This window comes from Myodes glareolus, chromosome 5, assembly GCF_982192425.1.
Source record: "Myodes glareolus chromosome 5, mMyoGla1.1, whole genome shotgun sequence".
Classification (NCBI taxonomy): Eukaryota; Metazoa; Chordata; class Mammalia; order Rodentia; family Cricetidae; genus Myodes; species Myodes glareolus.
Window position 1 is genome coordinate 24,257,757 of NC_142030.1, and position 20,375 is coordinate 24,278,131.

A 20,375-nucleotide genomic window follows, 5' to 3' on the forward strand; every position below is an offset into this window, starting at 1 on the left:
ATTAATCTCATTTTAAAGGACCTGTTCAACTGTTTACATATTGTCTTATCCATTTTTATTGTCTCTTGGAGACTTATTTATGAGAAATGTTTCTATCATGAATACAACTCAACATTTTTCTGCTGATGAAGCGGAGTGATGTCTCCTTGGGATCCTTTCTGTTTATCAGAGGAGAGGTATCTCTCTAAGAGCTAAACTACAAAACACCTGTTATTAGTTTGTTTATCTAACTATTTGTATTTTCAGTGAGATTCGTACACCCCCTTTTTATTTCTGCTTCTACTTTTACATAGGGAAGTCTCATGGGTCTTTCAGAGTTCATGTCAGCACACACTGCTACTCTGATGTTGCCTTGCTCCCCTGCTTGTCTCTGTAGCATACTCCATGCCTAGACATTGGCACTGCATTCTGAGCTCATATTTTCTGAAATATATGTGAGATTTTCTTCACGCATATGTTGTAGTCTCATCTCTATGCTGAGAATGTCTCAGGGACCACATAGATGCTGTGGGGAAGTCAACCTGGAATGTAATCTTTCAGTCTACTAAACTAAGGAATTTGTTTCTCTTATGTTTAATTTAGTTGGTCCTACTTTGAAAATATATGCCAGAGAAAAAGAAAATTAGCTAATGTGATTTTTTAAAAAGGTACTTGATAAAAACTTTGATTTGAGCCAACTTTTATTCAGAGACATTCCTGACAGGTCCTCTGTGGTCTTTGTAAAATTCGTATAGTTATTATCCTGAAGGAGCAGTAGCTCACTTTGTTTAGGAGAAGCATGGTTCCTAATGTCCAGGTAAATGGTAACGAGCCACCTGAAAACAATGAAACCATGTACAAGGTGATAATTGGAAATTAAGTAGATAGTCTGGCAGGTAGCTGGTGGTGGCTATATGATTTCAGCTACTGTAAATATAACACTTTACTCTGTGAAAAAATGATTAATAATATTTGATCATTTTTAACATGTTTTTTCAATGTGAGCAAAGTTCATCCAAGCAAGTGCTTGTGTTTTGCATGAGGACTCCCTGGAAGCTGCATCAGCTCTGGTAGGCTACCTGGGCAGAGGACAGGTGTGGTGGTGTATGACTTTAATCCCAGCATGAGTACTGAGCAGAGGATACAACGTGATGCCCCTCACACAGCACCAGCCAGACCTTCTTTCATATTTGTAACTGCAGTACTTCACAGAACCTGATGAAAATTTTGATAGAAACAAGAGTGCTAGCTAGTATTTTATACCTGTATTTCAGCTATGTGGAAGGCTAAGACAGAAGGATTACAAATTCAAGGTCTAAGCAATTAAACAAGACCCTGTCTTAAAATTTAAAACAGGAACCTAGGAGGCTCAGTGGTTGTAGGAGGAAGGGCTGCTTGTTCTTTCTGGCCACCCGGCTAGCTTACACCCAAAATAATCATACAGAAACCATATTAATTAAATCACTGCTTGGCCCATTAGCTCTAGCTTTTTATTGACTAAGTCTTACATCTTAATTTAACCCATTTTTTACTAATCTGTGTATAGCCACCTGGCAGTGGCTTACCAACAAAGCACATCTATTTCCGGCAGCAGATCCATGGCGTCTCTTGACTCCGCCCTTCTTTCTCCCAAGATTTAGTCCACCTCCCCCACCCCCATCTACCTAAGTTCTGCCCTATCAACAGGCCAAGGCAGTTTCTTTATTCATTTATGAAAATCACAGCACACAGAGGGGACTACCACTATATTGCCTAGCATACACGAGTTCTGGAATCTGTCATCAGTGCTGGAGAGAGGAGTAGAGATGGAAGGTGGGTGGCAGTTGGTCAAGGAGGGAGCAGGAAATTCTTTACAATGAACAGAAGCCACTGATGTAGTAGGGACTTGAAAGTGACAGACCTATGTGCTATTATTTTTGAGTCCTCTGGTTCCTATGGTTCATAGACTTTTCCAGTGCTAGCAAAGCTTTGATTGACTGCACCTCATCTTCCCCAAAGTCCCTTTAAAGAAAGTACATAACTAAGAGCCACTATAAAGCCCTGTAATGCTTGGGAGCAGAGATTCAACTCTAAGTTTCCCCATAGTAAGAATTGGGGTGTCTGTTTCTTCACTGCTCTTCTCTTTGGTCTTAAGTTCAGCAACCTCCCCAACCCACCATGTGTTTTATAAGCGTGTGCAAAGAACAAATGTTTCATGCCAGTTAGCATGTTTTGTTGTGTTTTATTCTAAAGAGTGAGGTCATTCCACCACCAGGGACCCTAAACCTGGCTCCTGCAGTAACCCATGTTTTCCTAAGACAGAGTCATAACCAGCTCCACATACTCTGATTTTTTTTTTCTTGGAACAACATTCTTTGCACTAGGTACCTAGTAGAGTTCCCTTATTACTAAGTCACACATCTGATATTTTCCCATGACAGCAAGCTCTGACCTGAGTTCAAATTTGATTTTGCCACTTCACATCTGTGCATTTGGAGAAATTAGTATAAACATCTAAGACTCAGATTTGTGATGTAGTAATAAGGCGGCTCTGCCAGGTACCTCATAAGGTTTTGTTTTGGTCTGCTTGTTGTTGTTTTGATAATGTTCAACTTTGTTGTTGTTGTTGTTGAGACAGCATCTTGCTATGTAGCCCTGGCTGACCTGAACTCACTATGTAGGATAGCCTTGAACTCACAGAGATCTATGACCCTCAGCCTCCCAACTGCTGGGATTAAAACCGTGCACCACCACCATCTACAGTTATAAAGGCTGTTTTACAGATTAAATGAACAGTATGTGTTGGTCCCTTTCCTGGCTTTATACTTTCCACCCATCAACACTATAAACCATTATGCTTCTTTCTCATAAAGTATTTTATTGCTTTTATATGTTTAGTTGTGCTAATTTCTGAGTATACATAACTACAAAAGTATGTATGTCTGTTTTTCAGTAGTATAACCAAAGTTAGCCCCAATAAAAAGCAGCTTACAAATTGAAAGTAATGTAGGAAATGTAGCAAATTCTTCAGTAATCCCTTCCTAATCCTTTATTTCTCCAGAACCCCTCTGAACAGCCTGTTTCTGAAAATTCTGCAGTAGGCTGTATCGTTGTGTTGCCCAAAAAGTCACTGTTGGCCTCAGAGTCTGATTTGAATATTCTTCTTTTACATTAGATCTTTTTTCAGAGACAAACTGAAGCTATTAACAGAATGTGCCTCACACATCAAGTGGGGTGTACTTTATACCCTGGACTTCTGTGGAAAATATTCTCCTGTGTTTTTATCTTAACTGGTAGATACAGGTCAGTACAGCTCTTAGCTCCTGAGGAAACAGGACAGAACATGTAAAGCTAGGGCTGAGTTATCTATTCATTGTTGCTGCCATTCCCCACCATCTCTCTTTCCCACATTGTCTCCAGAACGTCCTGTTTAGTAAATTCCACTTCTGAATCTGTGTCTCACTTCTTTAGAGCCCTGCAGTGACTCCCCACTGCCACTGGGGTTCATCCTAAATTCTGTGGAGGCCTCTTCTCCCTTCCCTGCCTCATTGGCTCCTGTCTCACCTCACACTTTGTCCTTCCACAGCACCGTGCACAGTAGGCCACCCCAGACTCTTTGTATTTCCTTATGCTTACCCACTCTAGGATTTCCCTAGCTCAAAAGAATCCTTCAAAGTCTGGCGCAAGCGCATCTCCTTCGGGAAGCCTTTCTTGTCACCTTTCTACCACCCCACCCCGTCAGCGTAGGCACCGGCCTCCGTTCCACTGCACCATATACCTACCCATCACACAGTTGGGCCCTGTTATGTGTGTTTACATAGCTGCTTTTTTTACTAGATGTCAAATGCTTTGATTGGGGGCCAGGTCTTACTCATCTCTGTTTCTCCAACACCCAGCATACTGCCCAGCACATACAGCTGCTATATAAATATTTATGTAATTGAATCATATTGATCATAGAAACAAACTTTCATTGGAAGAACATACCTATTGCCTTAAAAATCTGGGGAAAAACTTATATTTATAAGACCCTATTAATTGACTATACTGAGTTATATTAAATTGGGAATTTCAGTCTCTGCTTTAAAAATAAAGGCTAAATTAAGCATATTTGTAGCCTTTTAAAGGTTGTGTAATATCTGTTGACTGTACTTTGTTTGTTTAGGGCTTGTGATGCCCTAAACTACTAAGGTAGCTTTGTGTGTTCGGAGGGATTTTGATGGCATGAGCTAATGGGATGAAAGTGAAAGTCACCGCTGGCCTGGGGAGGAGCTGGGTGTCCTTAGTTCTTCTCTGCTTTGAAGGTTTTGTTGTTCTACTTGCTTGTTTCACTCTCAGGAAAAGGAGGTCCTCTGAAGAAATTTATGGCCTACCCTTTCTAAGTCAAAAGCAACCCAGTTTCTAGGCTGCAGCTTGACTTCTATGAGCCTAGCCATGGCCCATATAAACTGTGCTGTGATCTAGTTGCTAACAGCAAGGGCCCCCGATGTTTTCATTGAAGCCTGGAAAACAATGTCAGGGATTCAGGTCAAAATAAAAGACCCAGTTATAAGAAGCTGATTGGGCAAATTTGCCTTAAAAATGAAGAGAGATAGGAAATTTGCCAATGTTTTTAGAGATTTTGTAAATCTTAATGAGGACTTAAGAATTTTAATGTTTGCCATTGTTTCTTGTTCGGAAAGGTTTCTACTGTGTGATAGAGATGCGCTGCTGCAAGTAGCTTCCTCCTCCCTCTTCCTCCCTCCTGTCTCTTCCTGGTTCCCTCCACTTCCTGCTCTTATCCTCCCTATGTGTGTTTGAACAAGGAGAAAACAGTGTTCTAGATACTGCTTTCAGGATAAACAGTTAAATCTTTTGGTTTCCAATGCAGCCACTCCCCTGGATTTTTTTTTTCATTGTCTTCATCAGTCTTGGTCACACTTGTAGGAACAGTAGGAACACCGCAGTCTTTCTTTTTGTACAGTGACATTGCAAGTATTTACTCCTCAGCCCTCACACTGCCCCCAGGAAAGCAGCAGCCATTGTAAACTGAATGAATCAACAGTGGACTTCCTCTCCCTAAGACCATGAAGTCAGTAGTGGGAGGGCAGGCTAGACCCCAGGAGTGCTGATGCTCTGAGATATTACCTGTGCTCTGGAATGCAGAGGCACCCTTCATCCCGTGCTATATTGGAAAGTGTATGTTGTTTGCTGTGATAGCTGCTTAGCATAATTATCTCTTGAAATATGGTTAGGTATTAGTTTCTCTGTTACAGACAAAATCATAAAAACTTGCTAGCTAGTAACTGGAAGAGCTAGCCTTTAGGTCCATAATTATAAAGCTGCCATTTCCTCTCTGCCACACCAACTCCACCATGGTAAGAGCACTCACATTTTGTATCTTTTAACGTTCTGAAAACCTTAGAACAATACCATCACAATTAGTCCTTAAGAACTGTGCAGATGTAACCTGCTCTCCTGTACCTTGAAATAAACAAGCTGGTAGTCAGAATAACCTCGTAGCTCCTGCTCAGACCTTCTCTTTGCATCTCATCTCATTTCATATGAGTAAAGGGCTCAATCTGGGTGACCAAGAAGGCCTTGTCTCCTTATGCCTTATCCTAGCTGTGCTGGCCTATTTACTGCTCATATCCCTGGGGTATGCTCCAGCCTCAGGACCTTTGTACTGGCTTTCTCACCTGTAATGCTCTTTACCAGATACTTACTTGGTTGCCTTTCTCAGTACTGTAGACCCTGAAATCAAAAGAATTCCTCTCAGTGGCGCACCCCAGGTGACTTTCTGTGCTTCCGGTGTAGCCTGTACCATTTCGTGCCTTCCTTTTACCCCGTCTGCCATCGTTTTCAAACACACTATTTACTTCTCTTATTTCCTGTCCACTCATGCCTCACCGTTAGAATGTAAAGCCTGTGAGAGGAAACTTTTGTGGGTTTTTCCCCTTTCAGTTCAAACACCTACACCAGGCTTGGCCCAGTAGTGATTCAGTAAATATTTAATGAGTAAAAATAGACTAGACCATGGAAGATCCAAGAGGCTTCTCCTTACAGTGGTGTGTTCGGAAAGTGTTCGAGCTCAGTAGCCCTGGTCCTCTGGTCCACGTCTCATGCTTCTTCAGTTTGGAGTCTTAGTAAGCTAAAATCCAGAAAAAATGTTCTAGTAAACCCCAGTTAATTGTGAATATTTTTAAAGTGATTTGCATCTTAAGTACTTGTTCCTCAGTTTTTATCCTATGGAGGATGTGGGCCAGCCCTCCTTTGGACTTTCTCCAAGAAGCAGTAATAATGAGAATAAATACAGAACTTAACCTAAGAATTTCTGGGCCTCAGATTCCTAAGGTCTGAAATGGGAGAATATGTCATTTCTAAGACCGGCCTAACTCTAGCTTGAATCATCACAAAACTACACGAAATAATCTATTTTCTTTATAAATTACTTAATTCTGTGCATATAGCTTTTCCTGGAGCTGGATGTGGATATTTCTGTAACTTTCCTTAATTGCCATGTGCTGATTCTTACCTTCCTTCCAATTGTACAAAATGTATGTTTTTTTTCACCCTGCTGTTTTATACTGAGGATGTCTGAGCTTCATACAACCAGCTCTGCCACGGGGAAACTCCAAATGCTGCTTCCTCTGGGTTACCCACAGGCCAGACAACCCAGAAAGCAAGCCAGGAATCTGGCTCAGGAGAGGAAGTATGTCTACAGCATGGCCCTGCACCCCTTGCCACTTTCAATTAAGAACGTACACCCATAAGCAAGGCTTTGACTGTCCAACTCTGTACAAATTTTGGCAAATAAGGTTAAATACAATGTTTGATGTTGTCTCAGCCTGGTTACTTTCTTTGTCAGAAATCTCTTTGAGAGAGATTAAAATGCAGTTGCAGATTTTATCCAAAAAGAGATTTTGTATCTTTATGAGAAAAGGCCACTTTTCAAGCTCGTTTCTGAATATGAGTTGCTATATCCACAGCTTGAAAAAAGACTATGGTTCTCATTCCTATTAGACGACTTCACAGTGACTGAAGACACAGTGAGCCTGCAGCTGAGGCCATGTAGAACAAGTCTGAGAAAGGAAGAACCCAAGTTATGTGCTGAAGTTGGGATTTGATCTCTAATTTATACTAAAACTTTTATTTGAAAATAAAATGCCAGCACCCTCGGTCACCCTTGTCTTACTCTATTTCCATTAGATCCGGAAGGAATTAGTCTTTTGAACACTTTTATATATGTGCACATGGATTTGAGGCAGCTCTGTGAATTTGTTTGGACAGAAATGTCTTTAATTTATTGGAACCATTACTCTTGTCACTGTACCAGAGAATGTGTTAGAATCCAGTAAGTTTTACTTTTCCCAAAATGTCACTCCTTTCTTTCTCTGCTTTTTCTAGAAAGACTTTTCATTATAAGATATATAATTATCCCATAAAACAGCAATAAGTAGAATCCTAAAAATGTTTAGTTATTTCTGTTAGCTGTCAACATGCTGTTATAGTCTGCAGTTTTTCATATTCCACCCAGTGAAATGTTATTAGTCCCTCCCACATATGTTTCCTAAGAACCTGATTATAAATTACCTGGTTATAGTAACTGTTATGTAAACATTAGACCAAACATGTTACATGCATGAGTGTGCATTGATAGTTGATACATTGACTAGGCATCTTAGCTGAAAACAGTTTATCCTGATTCTACCCTGATGTGCTGAGTCCTCAGTCATTTGCTTTTATGAGCATCTTACCTGTGTCTGCCACTTACATATTTTTTAAATTTTTATTTTTATTTCTTTTTGGTTTATTTGTAAAACATTTTGCTTGTGTGTATACATGTGTACCACATGTGTGCCTAGTACCCAAGGAAGTCAGAAGAGGGTTTTAGGTCTCCTGCAACCGGTGTTACTGACTGTTGTTAACTGCTCTATGGGTTCTGGGACTCAAACCCGGGTCCTCTGTAGAAGCAGGCCATCTGAATACGTTTATGTAAGGTGCCACAAGTTCCCTGATCTCACACCTGCAGCCACCAACAGATTAGAGTGAATGTTAGGAGGAGCATGGGGAGGACCCTCATTTATTTTAAACCTGGTGTTAACACCAGGGAGACAGCTGCCTGACTTCTAGAAAGGCAAGTTTTTGTTGAGTTAATGAGCCCTAGTAGGACATGTTCCACCAACAAGCACAAGGAAATTTATGGAGTCCAGAAATTCAAATGACATCCTTGACTTAAAAAAAAATCTTAATGGTGTGAGTCCCATGGTTACCACTAGGAATCTCTGGGAATTTAGCCTTGAAGCTCTTCTCAGGCTGTGTTTGGAATACATTCCATAAGGACCTAGGGGGATAGAGAAGACTGAGTTTTTTTGTGATATTTTCATTGTGTTCCGACAAATAACGCTTACTTGGAGTTAGAGGGTGGAGCCAGCTACTAGCTGACCATAGAGGTTTGGAGGACTGTAGAGAGAGGAACAGGAATGGTAAGGTGGGGCTGAGACAGGACAGCTACTAGCTGACCATAGAGGTTTGGAGGACTGTAGAGAGAGGAACAGGAATGGTAAGGTGGGGCTGAGGCAGGACAGCCTTTTTGGATGGAGGAACAGAAAAGGGAGGAGGGACTGTGGCTGCTCCTCTGCTTCTCTGATCTTTAAGGTTTTACCCCGATTTCTGTTTTTATTGATAAGATCAATAATTAGGTTTATGCTTCATCCAGTTTCTGTTTTTCAGCCATGTTTTTCATTTTCACAGCTGATAGAATACTACTGGAATGTTACATGTACCTAATTATGCTGTTTTTTTTATTTCATATATAACTTGCAATATGGCAGCTCTTATCCTCAAAGCCCGACAAACCAACAAAAAAGATCTTTGGTTTCTGTCAATGACATTTATAAAACAAAGAAAACAAGAGACTGGACTTTATCCCTGGGCATTCTGCACATTGGCATCTCCTCTGCTTTCTTACTTCTCCTCAGCAGACCAAGCATGACATCTACCCATCAGAGCATTTTATAACTTGCTTTTAATTTTCTAAAGTGCTGCTTGGAGTCTTGCCAACAGAGATATACACCAAGATTGAGTCTCCTGAGTGTTACTGTTTCCTTTTTCTGAAAGAAATAGAACAGACATCAACAGCTAACAATGTTAAAGAAATGTTATTCCTGGCACCTGTTGACCACAGTAAGGAAGACTTACTCACTGATGGCTGTGGCAGTAGGTCTAGAGACCTTCATAAAGATGTCTTGCAGTTGGGGGAAAGGGATTAGAAATTTACAGCCTACGGGAAGAGTGTTCAGGAGGTATCCATAACTGGAAAATTACCAAGAGGAAAGAAACATGAGCTAAGAGGGAGTCTTGCTAGAGGACTAAGAATTCTTACTGAAGTCCAGGCAGGGTTGGTTGGGGCTTGTGAATGATCAAGTACCACAGATTCTTGCTCAATTTGAATGGTACAAAAGCTGAGAAGGAGAGGCTCAAAGGTACCTGATTAACAGAAAGGAGCGAGGCTGCCCAACCTGCTGAGAAAAAGAATTCTTCAGAGCGCAAAGAATGAAACTACTTCCACATTGATAGAGACTATCTATATGTCACTTTATATAAACTCAAAAATGTATTCTCTTATGGAAGCAACATTATTATAAATCAAAAGTATGTATCAAAATTCATAGAAACAGGATAGTATTTTCTAATTTATTTTATTTTTATGGAGATCAAAAACATTCCATAATCCTAAATCACTTGTTTGAGAGAAGATTAGTAGCCAGGGTGCTCCTAATCTTTTGGTGTAGGGTATCAGAATATTGTCTGTAGTGACTTCCAGCTTCAGTCAGGGCCTCCAGGACTGCTTACCTGAGCACCACGGAAACAGCTTCCTTAGTGCTTTCTCAGGCTGTTTCCAGTAGTAGGAAAAGGGAAAATTCTTTCTCAGTATTTTCCAGATTGAGTGTCTCTGATTATTTCATCTGCAGGAATGAGTGTTGGAAATGCCAGAGTGGGTTCCAGCTATTGACCAGACTAGGACTTTCACCAGCTGTGTCTTTGGCAGAAAGTGGTATCTGCATTAGCTGGTGACTTTTAAGATTCAAAACAAAACAAAACAAAAAACCCGGCATGTTACACAGATAAATACAGTGGTTTTAAGATGTTAAAACTCTTAAGTGACTTAGTACGTAACTATATTTTACCTAAGAATGGGGTTGGGAAACTGGGTTATCCATTGCAGATCTTAGCATGTTATTTGGATTTACTGATTATTGTTGCTTTGTTTGTTTCTTTGTTTATTTTCTAAGACAAGGAATCAATATTAGATCCAGTCTGGCCTGGAACTCTTGATTCTCCTGTCTCAACCTCTGTGGTGCTAGATCACAGGCACATTTGCAACTTGCCTTGCCTTTTGTTGGTAAGACTTGCTTGCAGGACGGGAAATGTTGCAGAACAGTAAGGTTCTTACTTAGAACAAAGTGAAGTGTTTATCTCAATTGTTCTGTTGTCAATAAAGACACAGGAGTCAGAAGTTGGGGTAAAAACCTGATAGATCAAAGAAACTTCAGAGGACCTACCAGCTGTCTTTCTTTCCACACTTCCCAGATCGAAGAGACCACGAAAAATCCAAGTCCCTCCTTCCTCCTTCCTGTGTGTCTTCTCTACCCATACCACTGGCTTCTCTGTGACTAATTCTGATAGACTGGTCACCGGCTCCACCTCCTAACTCAAAGTTAACTTTATTAACACAGGCTTGGAGTGTTGCAGTGGCAACCAAATATCTCACAACAACTTAGAAACCCAGACATCTTTCTGAAGAGCCATTTGCTTGATTCTACTTATGCAAAGTTGTCTGTTTGTTGTAAGGAGCTGAGGGAATTAAACATATGTGGGTACTCAAAGGCCCTAGATTTTTTTTAAAATATTTATTTATTTATTTATTATGTATACAATATTCTGTCTGTGTGTATGTCTGCAGGCCTGAAGAGGGCACCAGACCTCATAACAGGTGGTTGTGAGCCACCATGTGGTTGCTGGGAATTGAACTCAGGACCTTTAGAAGAGCAGGCAATGCTCTTAACCACTGAGTCATCTCTCCAGCCCAAGGCCCTAGATTTTTAATGTGTGTTCAAATTTAATTTAGATTGGGGATTTCTGGCATGTCAATGGAAAAAAAGAGATTCAGAATAGCAAATAACGTTACAGACATTGACTTGTGAAACTGACCTCCAGCCTGTTCTTAACCATATTTCTGCTCCAAAGAGGAAGAAATTTTACAGTTAAAAACTGAATCTGGAGTTGGGAAATAGCTCACTCAGTAAAATGCTTGCCATTCAATATGAAGACCCAGGTCACATCCTCAGAACACACATTTTAGAAGTTGAGAATGATGGCACATCCACATTTGGGTAAGTGGATACAGGAAGGATGCCTGAGGCTTTCTGCACGGCTGCCTTGCCCACTTGGCAAGCTCAGCCAGTGAGAGAGCCTGTCTCAAAAATAAAGGTAGATGGTTCAGAGTTTTCATGAGCATATATACAAGTACATACACCTGCTCACACATATGTACATACATACACAGACATACATATGATATGCACATGTATACATATACAAAAACTTAATCTCTACGATATATACTTGAGGTGACTTTTATCTCTGCTTAGCACAGATTCTCTGAGTATTCATTTCAACCTGCACCCTCTTTAAGTCAGCCTCTTTTGGGGTTATTTCTACACATTGATCTATTCCAATAAATGCTGATAAGTGAATCTTTTGTGTACTGTAAGGGTTCCACAGTGACTAAAATGTCTGCCCCCAGGGAGCTGACTTAGTGTGGTTCCTCCTAGGAGCTTTTCTCTGTGAAATTAAGCCCACTGGGATGTTTCTGTGAAATCTCAGGAGATTGCTAACTTCCACCTCCCAAATTTGTCTGTGTTCCAAGATGCTGTATACCTAGCCAGGTGTGGAAGGGAGAGACACACCATTTTTCTTAGAAAACAAAGAAAAGCAAGAGGAACATAAAAGTGCTTTCTATATATTTCTGTTTATAAGAAAATGAAATTTATTAGATTATCTAAAATTATATCATCTCAGTTCTGATCATTTTAACCTTTTCACAGGTGTTTCTACTTTTGAATAAGTTTTTCTGAATCATATTGTATAAGCTCTATTAAATATATTTTATATATATAATTTTTACAGTTTCTTGGTCCTCTCAGAATTTTGCCCCTTCATGGCTGATCACTCATTATGCAATCCTTACCTCTACCATTCACTCAATCTCCAGAAACATTTTGTGGGGATAGTTTTGGCCTTTGCAGTCTCCTTGACTTTCCAAACCCTTCTGTTCTCAGAGTTCCTGTCATTGTGTTGTTTTCTTCTCATGAAGACCATGTCTTGTAGATCTGTTGGGTTCATTTCAATTCGTACAATCACAGCAAACTAACTGTCTTGCCACTGCTGAAATGGACTCTGTATCCAAATGTAAAGACAGCATCTGATGTGGTCTTGTCCTTTTTGGCAAGGTTTTTTTTTTAACTTCTGCCCCGAGACCTGCTGCCTTCCGTGGAGGAGCCCATCAGTCACAGCTGTCTCCTCTGGGGGGGGGGGGGGCTGCTCACAAACTTCCTAGTACAGATGTTCACTTGTCATTTCATGACTATGGCAGATCCTCAAGAACCAAGGAGCAAAGAGGCCCAAAACATGTTATGGTTCTACTCTACGATCAAAAAATATGCCAGGGGTTTTGATAAACTGAGAATAATTGGTTTTATGAGGCCTCTTTTTTTTTTTTGCTTTTGTTTTTTGTTTGTTTGTTTGTTTGCTTGCTTTTTTTTTTTTTAAAGATTCTCCCATGGTCTGGAATTCTTTGTCAGTGATCTTGTAACAGCTGAGCCTGGCCGACATCGTGAACAGGAGGGTTGCACAGTCCATTTTGACCTTCTGGAAAGAAGGTGGAATTCCCATTCATTGACCTTTTTTTTTTTTAATGCAAGTAAAGGAGGCTGGGTATGGTGAAGCATGCCTTTAATCCCAGCACTCAGGACGCCAAGGCAAACAGATCTGGATGAGTTCAAGGTTAGCCTCATCTACATAGTGAGTTCCAGGCTAGCTAAGGTTACATAGTAAGTCCCTGTATCAAAACTAGACAGACAGACAGATACAAACAAGAGAAGGGCTATAGTTCATTCTTGAACCATCATTATGATCACAGAGGTTTAACCTATAACCTGCCTTTGGTTAGTTAATCTGTGGGTCTGGATTTTACAGTAAAGGGCTTCTGAACATTAATCTAGCTGTTAAGATATGAGAAGGAAAGGAACTGGCACATTATTCACCCATTAGACTCAATTAAAAAAAAACAAAACAGTTTTTTAGGGGGGTGGGGGGTGTCATAATCAGAAGAACCAACTGAATGAGACATGTTGGAGCTGATCTCTTTTGGTTCTGGGTACCTACCATTTAATCAGGATATCCTCAGATAGTGATTCTAATACCGAAAATAGTCTGATTTTTTTTAATGATAAATACTTCTTGATTTTTATAATTTTAGGAAAAAAATATTCCTAACCTAATAAAATAGTTTTAAGGATGGCTTCTGTAGCCCCACTGCCTAAGTCAAGGTCCACTTTGTCATTTTCCAGGTGAGCAGTGAGGCCCTTGTGTCTGTGCTTTAGTTACTTTGTCTCAGAAATGGGAACAATAACAGCAATAATCTTAATTATATCTGATTCAAGACTTTGTTATGAGAATTAGATGATCAGGGTTTGTACAGAGATGTATTTATTGAGCAGATCATCAACAGTTATGTTCCTAGAAATTTAATATATATTAAGCCCATATGAAAATGCTAAATATTAAAATGTAGCAATGAAACTTAGACTAATATAGTAATAATCAGGGTTGGTTTGTTTGTTTGATTTGCTTGTTCCTAGTAATACCTTCAATTATCATGACTACTAAAGGTATCAAGGGTTCCTTGGATTTTATATAGTCACTATTTTAGTCCCGTATACACATTTTATGATGTCATTTCTAATCTAACAGGACAAAACTCTTTCCTATCCAAATCCCCATTTTTTAGTGTCTATAAAACCTAAACTATTTAACAAATTTAGTTTTGTTTTAATTGAATGTGTGATATCCCCCTCATCTTTTTCTCTGCCTCTGATCACTTTCAATCCTAAAATCTTCTCATCAGAGAAACTTTTTAATTTCTCCTCTCAAAGGGCATTTGTGACAATTGCTGGGAACTGTATGTCCCTACATGTGTTCTTCCATCTCCAGATACTTCATGTGTGTCACCATCTGCAGTGTGACAGTTACTCAGTCCGTGCTGTTACCAGGTGATGAGGGAGAGCATCCATCTCACTACCCTCAGCCCCTTTCATTTCACCCCACTCCCAGTTTGTGTCAGCCATTCCTTTTAAAGAAGCCTAATTTCCTTTTCTTTACTTACCATTGTTTAAGGAAATGGGCCATTTCCATATTACTTATAAGAGTAAATACCAGCATTGGAGTCCTCATGGATGGTTTCTTAAAAGTTAATACTTAAATTAGGACTTATTAAATTAGGGATTATTAGAGTTGAACTATGTAGAAGAATCTGAGTGGGTCGAAACAGCAGAAAAGGGTTTTCCCCAAGTAGAAATAAGAGTACTAGCAATGTGTGGTATGTTGAAGTGCCCAAAACCAGGATGTGTGTCACAACTAGAGTTATACTGGCTCAGTAGAATTACCTTATGGAAGTGAGAAGCCACCGCAGACAGATGATGGTATGGCATGTCGTTATTCTTTAGTCACTGTGCTTCTGGCTCTTGTGTTTTCCATTTCGTTTCCCTTGAAGTTGTCTGTTATGTCCCCAGATTCGGGTGCAGGTATCAGCAGCATACCCTGGCACCAGCCAGACCTGCACAGAGCAAACTTCTTCATTAGAATTGGTGTCTGATTCTAGATGAGAATCTGTCTCTGGTGATGGAGAGGTGGCTCAGTCCTGGCTGTCCTTTCATAGGTCATAGGTTCAGTTCTTAGCACCTACATTGGCAGCTGTAAACCATCTTTAACTGCAATCCCGAGGGATCAGACACTTCTTCCAGTCTCTGCAGTCACCAGCTACTGCCACACATGGTTCACAGACACACAGGTAAACATACACACAATAACAAGTAACTGAGTCTGTCTTACATGTACTTCTTTACATGGTGCACAGACACACAGGTAAACATACACACAATAACAAGTAACTAAGTCTGTCTTATATATACTTCTTTACAAAGCACGAGTCAAGTCCTGTCACTTTTAAAAGTTAGGCTTTATGTAAGTTTTTGGTTTAGTTCTGTTTACAGTCAGAGTTCTGGTTTTTGTGTTAGTCATCTCTTAACTAATAGCCCCTTGGCAGACTATGCTTAATTCAGTTATTGTGTGTTTACAAGCTGTTCAGAATTCCACATTGCCTGGAATGTTCAGACACCTTTCCTGGCTTCGCCGCCCCTGCCGAGCGTTCAGAAACACATTCCGGTGCGCGCGCGCTGCCTTTCGTCTCTTCTCCTTTTCATTTGCCTGATGGATTTTAAATGTAAAATGTTTGGTTTATTCATTTCACCAGGCTTGTATCGGAGTTCCGTCTAATTCTGTGTGCTTCAAAAGTCCCAGCACACAAGGTGGATGTTTTTGAGAATGTTGTGGTTTCCATGTATCTATTGGTAGAAGCGTCAACCCAGAGCCCCTTCACTGCACTGTGACTCCTCTGTGTTCTGTCTCCCAGGCAGGCATGACTTTCCCTCCCTCCTTCCCTCCCTTTCTCCTTCCCTTTTCCTTCCTTCCTTCCTTTTTAAATTAAGTATACATTTGGAGAGGGAGAAAGGTTTATGGGTCTTTTTTACATAACTTGGGTCTCAGCTCCTTAACCTAATGTTTACCATGTTCCTCTCATCGGAGACCCATGAATCCCTCTTAGCAGAGCCCTTCACATTAACATTGAAGACATCATCATTAAAATATGTGCTCTGTCCCAACCTCTCACATTCTGACCCTGTTCTTTCTCAGGGCCCTTCCTCCCCTGCTCTCCGAGGCTCACCCAAGTCTTCAGGCCCCCTCTCAGGACCTTCTTAGATCATTATTCACACTGAGTAGCGAATTGTTGGCATCAGTTGAAGGTGCTGTGCTCTCCAGAGGTGCTCACCTGGTAACCAAGGGCAGCATCTTAAAGGAGGAGCAGGAGCCTCATCTCTGCTGTTCCTGCAGTGAATGGTACAGCTCCTGCTCTTCTTCCCACTCACTGTGTAAACAGCCCACAGCCCAGCACCATAGGGACCAAGGCAAAAGCAGGTTACCCTGGGCCAGCCATGGTGACTCACACCTGTAATCTCAGCAATGGAAAGGGTGAAGCAGGAGAATTGCCTAAAGTTCAAAGCCAGCCTAGGCTGTGGGATGCCAATTTGTTTTACATAGACTAACCATGAGCTTCTTTCTCAATCTGCCCTCCTTTATTTGCAGTAATTCAAACATCAGTAGTGGTGACAATCTCATTTACTGTCTGCTTGGGTTATATGAAACCGAGAACTGTTTTATAAGATCTCCCAGAGCAGACCAGTGCTGCTGTAGTCTCCTGTCTTTAGAGACGTTGGAAACTTAGTGACGCCTAAGTTCATAAAAATATCCAGGCTGGCAGCATAGCTCAGTGGTAGAGACCCTGCATTCAGTCCCAGCGTCGCAGGAATGTGTCTAGCATGTCTTACAGAGGGTTTCCTCAATTCTTCTGCCTTCGTTTACTGTCTAGTTCTGGTATGGTCTTCTAGCATTTATCTTAGTCACCATGGCCTAGCTCACCGTCAGGAGAAGGGAGTGAAGAACAGAATTATTTTAAAGCTACCTAGACCAGCGTTACCCTGAGCCTCCTGGTTGGATTTAAGACAACAATGTCATTTTAGCCATAGCTAGGAGCTCCTAGGATTGCAATCCAAACTTTAGTTTTCCTTTAGAACTTATATTTTTAGGTCTTTCATCTCCTCTTGATAGTTAAGGCATTAAAGAACTCTAGTTATCAGTTTAGACTACAGCAGGTATGTGGATCTAATGTCTTCTACAGGTGGTTGAAACTACATTAGAGAGCCCAGTTCTGATCTTAAATTGTCATCTGGATTCTGAGTTAGTTGGAAAAAAAAAACAGTAAAAGTTAGTAATATGTATTTCATGTCTCTGACATGTGTTTTCCATTATTTGATCTTCTGTGGTGCAGTGCATGTGTGTGTGTGCATTCATACACAACACACACACACACACACACCCCACAGTGACTGACTGTGCTTCCAAAAGGAAATGGCTGGTGTGGCGCCTTGAAATCTGAACTTGGTCACATGTGCTAAATGAAATGATTCCAAATACATTAACAGAATGTCTTTCTTCCATCTTCTACTTTCTGGAAAATAATTCAGTGTGAAACACTAGCTAACTTCTAGACATTCAAATTTAGTTGTATGAAGATAAATAATTTGAAAGCCATTGCATGGAGTCACAACTTGGAAAATTAATGTTAAGTTGCTATAGCAGCAGCCTTAAAGAAGAGGTTAGCTGGTACACAGCAGCAGCCAGCTGTTCTGCATCTCTGGTAAGGCCGAAAAGAAGGAAATTAGCTTCAGTTGTAATCAAAGAGACTTACAAGGGTTGTAAGGGGAAACATATCACCAATGAGAATGTTTTAGGCAGTGACTAACCTATTAAGGGACAGGGATATTTCCCCTCGGATTTACGATAGAAGAAATATATTATACAGTATAAAATGAATAGGTTATTAGATTTATCTAGTGGTTTCTTATTAAATAATTTCTATTTTTAATTTTTAAGAATCTAATAGGCTCTGTTTTCCAAAACTTTTTTTTTTTACAGTTCAGAGACTGTATAAAGTCTCTGAAGTGTGTGTATTAGATTCCAGTGAATACACCCCAGACTAGATGTCTCGAGCTGTCCCTCCTTTCTCTGTGACAAACCTTATGGCTCATTTTCCCCAAACACAACAGTGGAGTCTGAAGACCAAATGTCAAACTTTGGGTTTTCTTCCAAAATGCTTGCCATATCTAGTGTAGAAGTTCAAAGATAGGATAATGGGACAGGAAGAATTTTACTTTTAATCTGAGCTCTTTGTCACTAAAAAGTATTCAAATTTAAAGGTTACTATTTGGCTTTGTATGGTGATAATGGAAAGGTAGTATATGAGTAGGCTATCCTGGAAACACAGCTCCAGATGCACAGATGAAAATGCAAAATCAGACGCCACGTTGACTACTCAGCAGTCTTCCAAGTTCTCCGAGCTTCTGCTGTAGTGTCGTGGGTATTCAGCTGAGATTGAGAAATATTATCTGTTTATAATTCTCTCATCATTTCATTTACTACAACTTGGAAAATGACCACCCAGGAATACAAATGAGTAATTTGGTCCTGTCCCTGAAGTAAAAGGCTTTCATCCTCTTAGGAAGCAAGCGGGGAGTACAGTATGTATCTGAGTATTTCAAATTCATGCCAGTGGAGGCTACAGAGATGATTCGGGGCTAAGAGCACATGCTCCTTTTCCAGAGGACTGGAATTTGCTTTCCAGCACCCACATCAGGTGAAGCATTTATCTAATTATTCCTTATCAATAAAAACTCGGTAGTCAGATATCGGGGTAAGAACCTGAATGATCAGAGAAGCGGTGGAGAAGCAACCAGTGACCTCCTCACTCTTACCTTCCTCAATCAAAAAGAGAGTCTTTCTAAGTCCCTCCCTACTACTTCCCGTGTCTCTCTAAATGGTCTAGGTCCTCCAAAACCTCTATGACTAATTTTGGTCCTGCTAGTATCCCTCTGATTTAAAGTAAACTTTATTGACAGTCTAGAGTGTCAGAGTACGATCAAAATATTCCACAGCAGCCAGGTGGCTCACTATCACCAGAACTCCAACTCCAGGGGATCTAACCTTCATCTGGCGTGTGTGTGTGTGCGTGTGTGTGTGTGTGTGTGTGTGTGTGTGTGTGTGTGTGTGTGTTAGAAGCTGTACTGGTGGGGCTGGAGAAATAGCTCAGTGATTAAGAGCACAGGCTGCTCTTCCAGAGGTCCTGAGTTCAATTTCCAGCACCCACATGGCAGCTTATAACCATCTATAACCGTAATCCCTGATGACTTCTTCTGGTGTGCAGATGTATGTACAGGCAAAACACCCATATGCATGAATAAACAAATTTTTAGGAACTGTATGGGTAAAGGGACTAATCTCCCCCATGAAGGTCTCTTTACCATCCATATGGTTTGTTCCTTTGACAGTTCCCTCCATCGTTGAAGGTCAAAGTACGGGCTTAAATATTCTCCCCTGTGCTCTGCCCTACTCTAAACCCTCTGATCCAGTTGCTCTAAAATGTAATTCACTATGTGGAAAGCATACAAGACACAGTGTCTGCACACTGATGCCATGTGATGTTAGCTCTCAGTGATTCCAGCCCTTGTGTTTAAAACCATAAATAGCACTTTCAGTATTTTAGAAAAGAGTGTTGCAGTATTGGGTTTATTATGGCATTGCAAACATTCTTTGTTTTTGTTGTTCCTGTTCCCCCACCCCAACTCTCAAGTCACATGTATCTGTTACTCTTCGTCTCGTCTCTTCGCCCTAAGACCTTTTCCCACTTCCATGGTTCCCCTTCTAGTTTCATGACATGTACCCATTCCCCCCATACACACACACACACACACACACACACACACACACACACACACACACACATACACACACGTAATTAAATTCTAAGATTCATATACAAAAGAAAACATGCAATAATTTTTTGTGAATCTGACTTGTTTTACTTCACATAACAATTTGTAGTCTCATCCATTTTCCTGAACGTGTCATGATGTCACTTTTCTTCCTGACCAAGTAAGATTCCATTGTATATATGTACCATGTTTTTTTATCCATGTATCTACTGATGGGCGTCTTAGTTATTGTGAATACTTCAGCAGTAAGCTGTGGTAGGACCCAGAAACCTTTCTGAGGCATACCCAGGAGTGATATAGCTGGGTCCTATGATTCTGCCTTTGTGACAAGCCTCTGTATTGATTCCTATAGTGGATGTGCAGCCTATACTCCCCAGTCAGGAAAAGGGTTCTTCCTTCCTCCATCCTCACTAGCGTTTGTGTTGCTTTGTTGATCTTAGCCATTCTGACTGGAGTGAGATGGAATCCTTAAGTAGCTTTAATTTGCATTTTATTGGTGACTAGGGATGTTGAATACTTCTACAAATTCTTGTGGGGTCATTTGTGTCTCTTTTGAGAAGTTCTGTTCATTAGAGTGTTTGTTGACTGATTGGAATTTGGAGTGTTTAATTTTTACAGTTATTTTTATATGTTCTAGATACTAACCCTGTCTCAACTAAAGCTGGCAGAGTTGTTTTTTTTGGGGGGGGGGGTAATATGGGTGTTTTAACT

General features: G+C 40.5%; 1 protein-coding gene across 2 annotated transcripts in view; it reads left to right on the forward strand.

The window, feature by feature from the left end:
- Atf6 (activating transcription factor 6) overlaps nt 1-20,375 on the forward strand; it is a 169,856-nt gene that overhangs the window by 140,221 nt on the left and 9,260 nt on the right. The window lies entirely within an intron of this gene.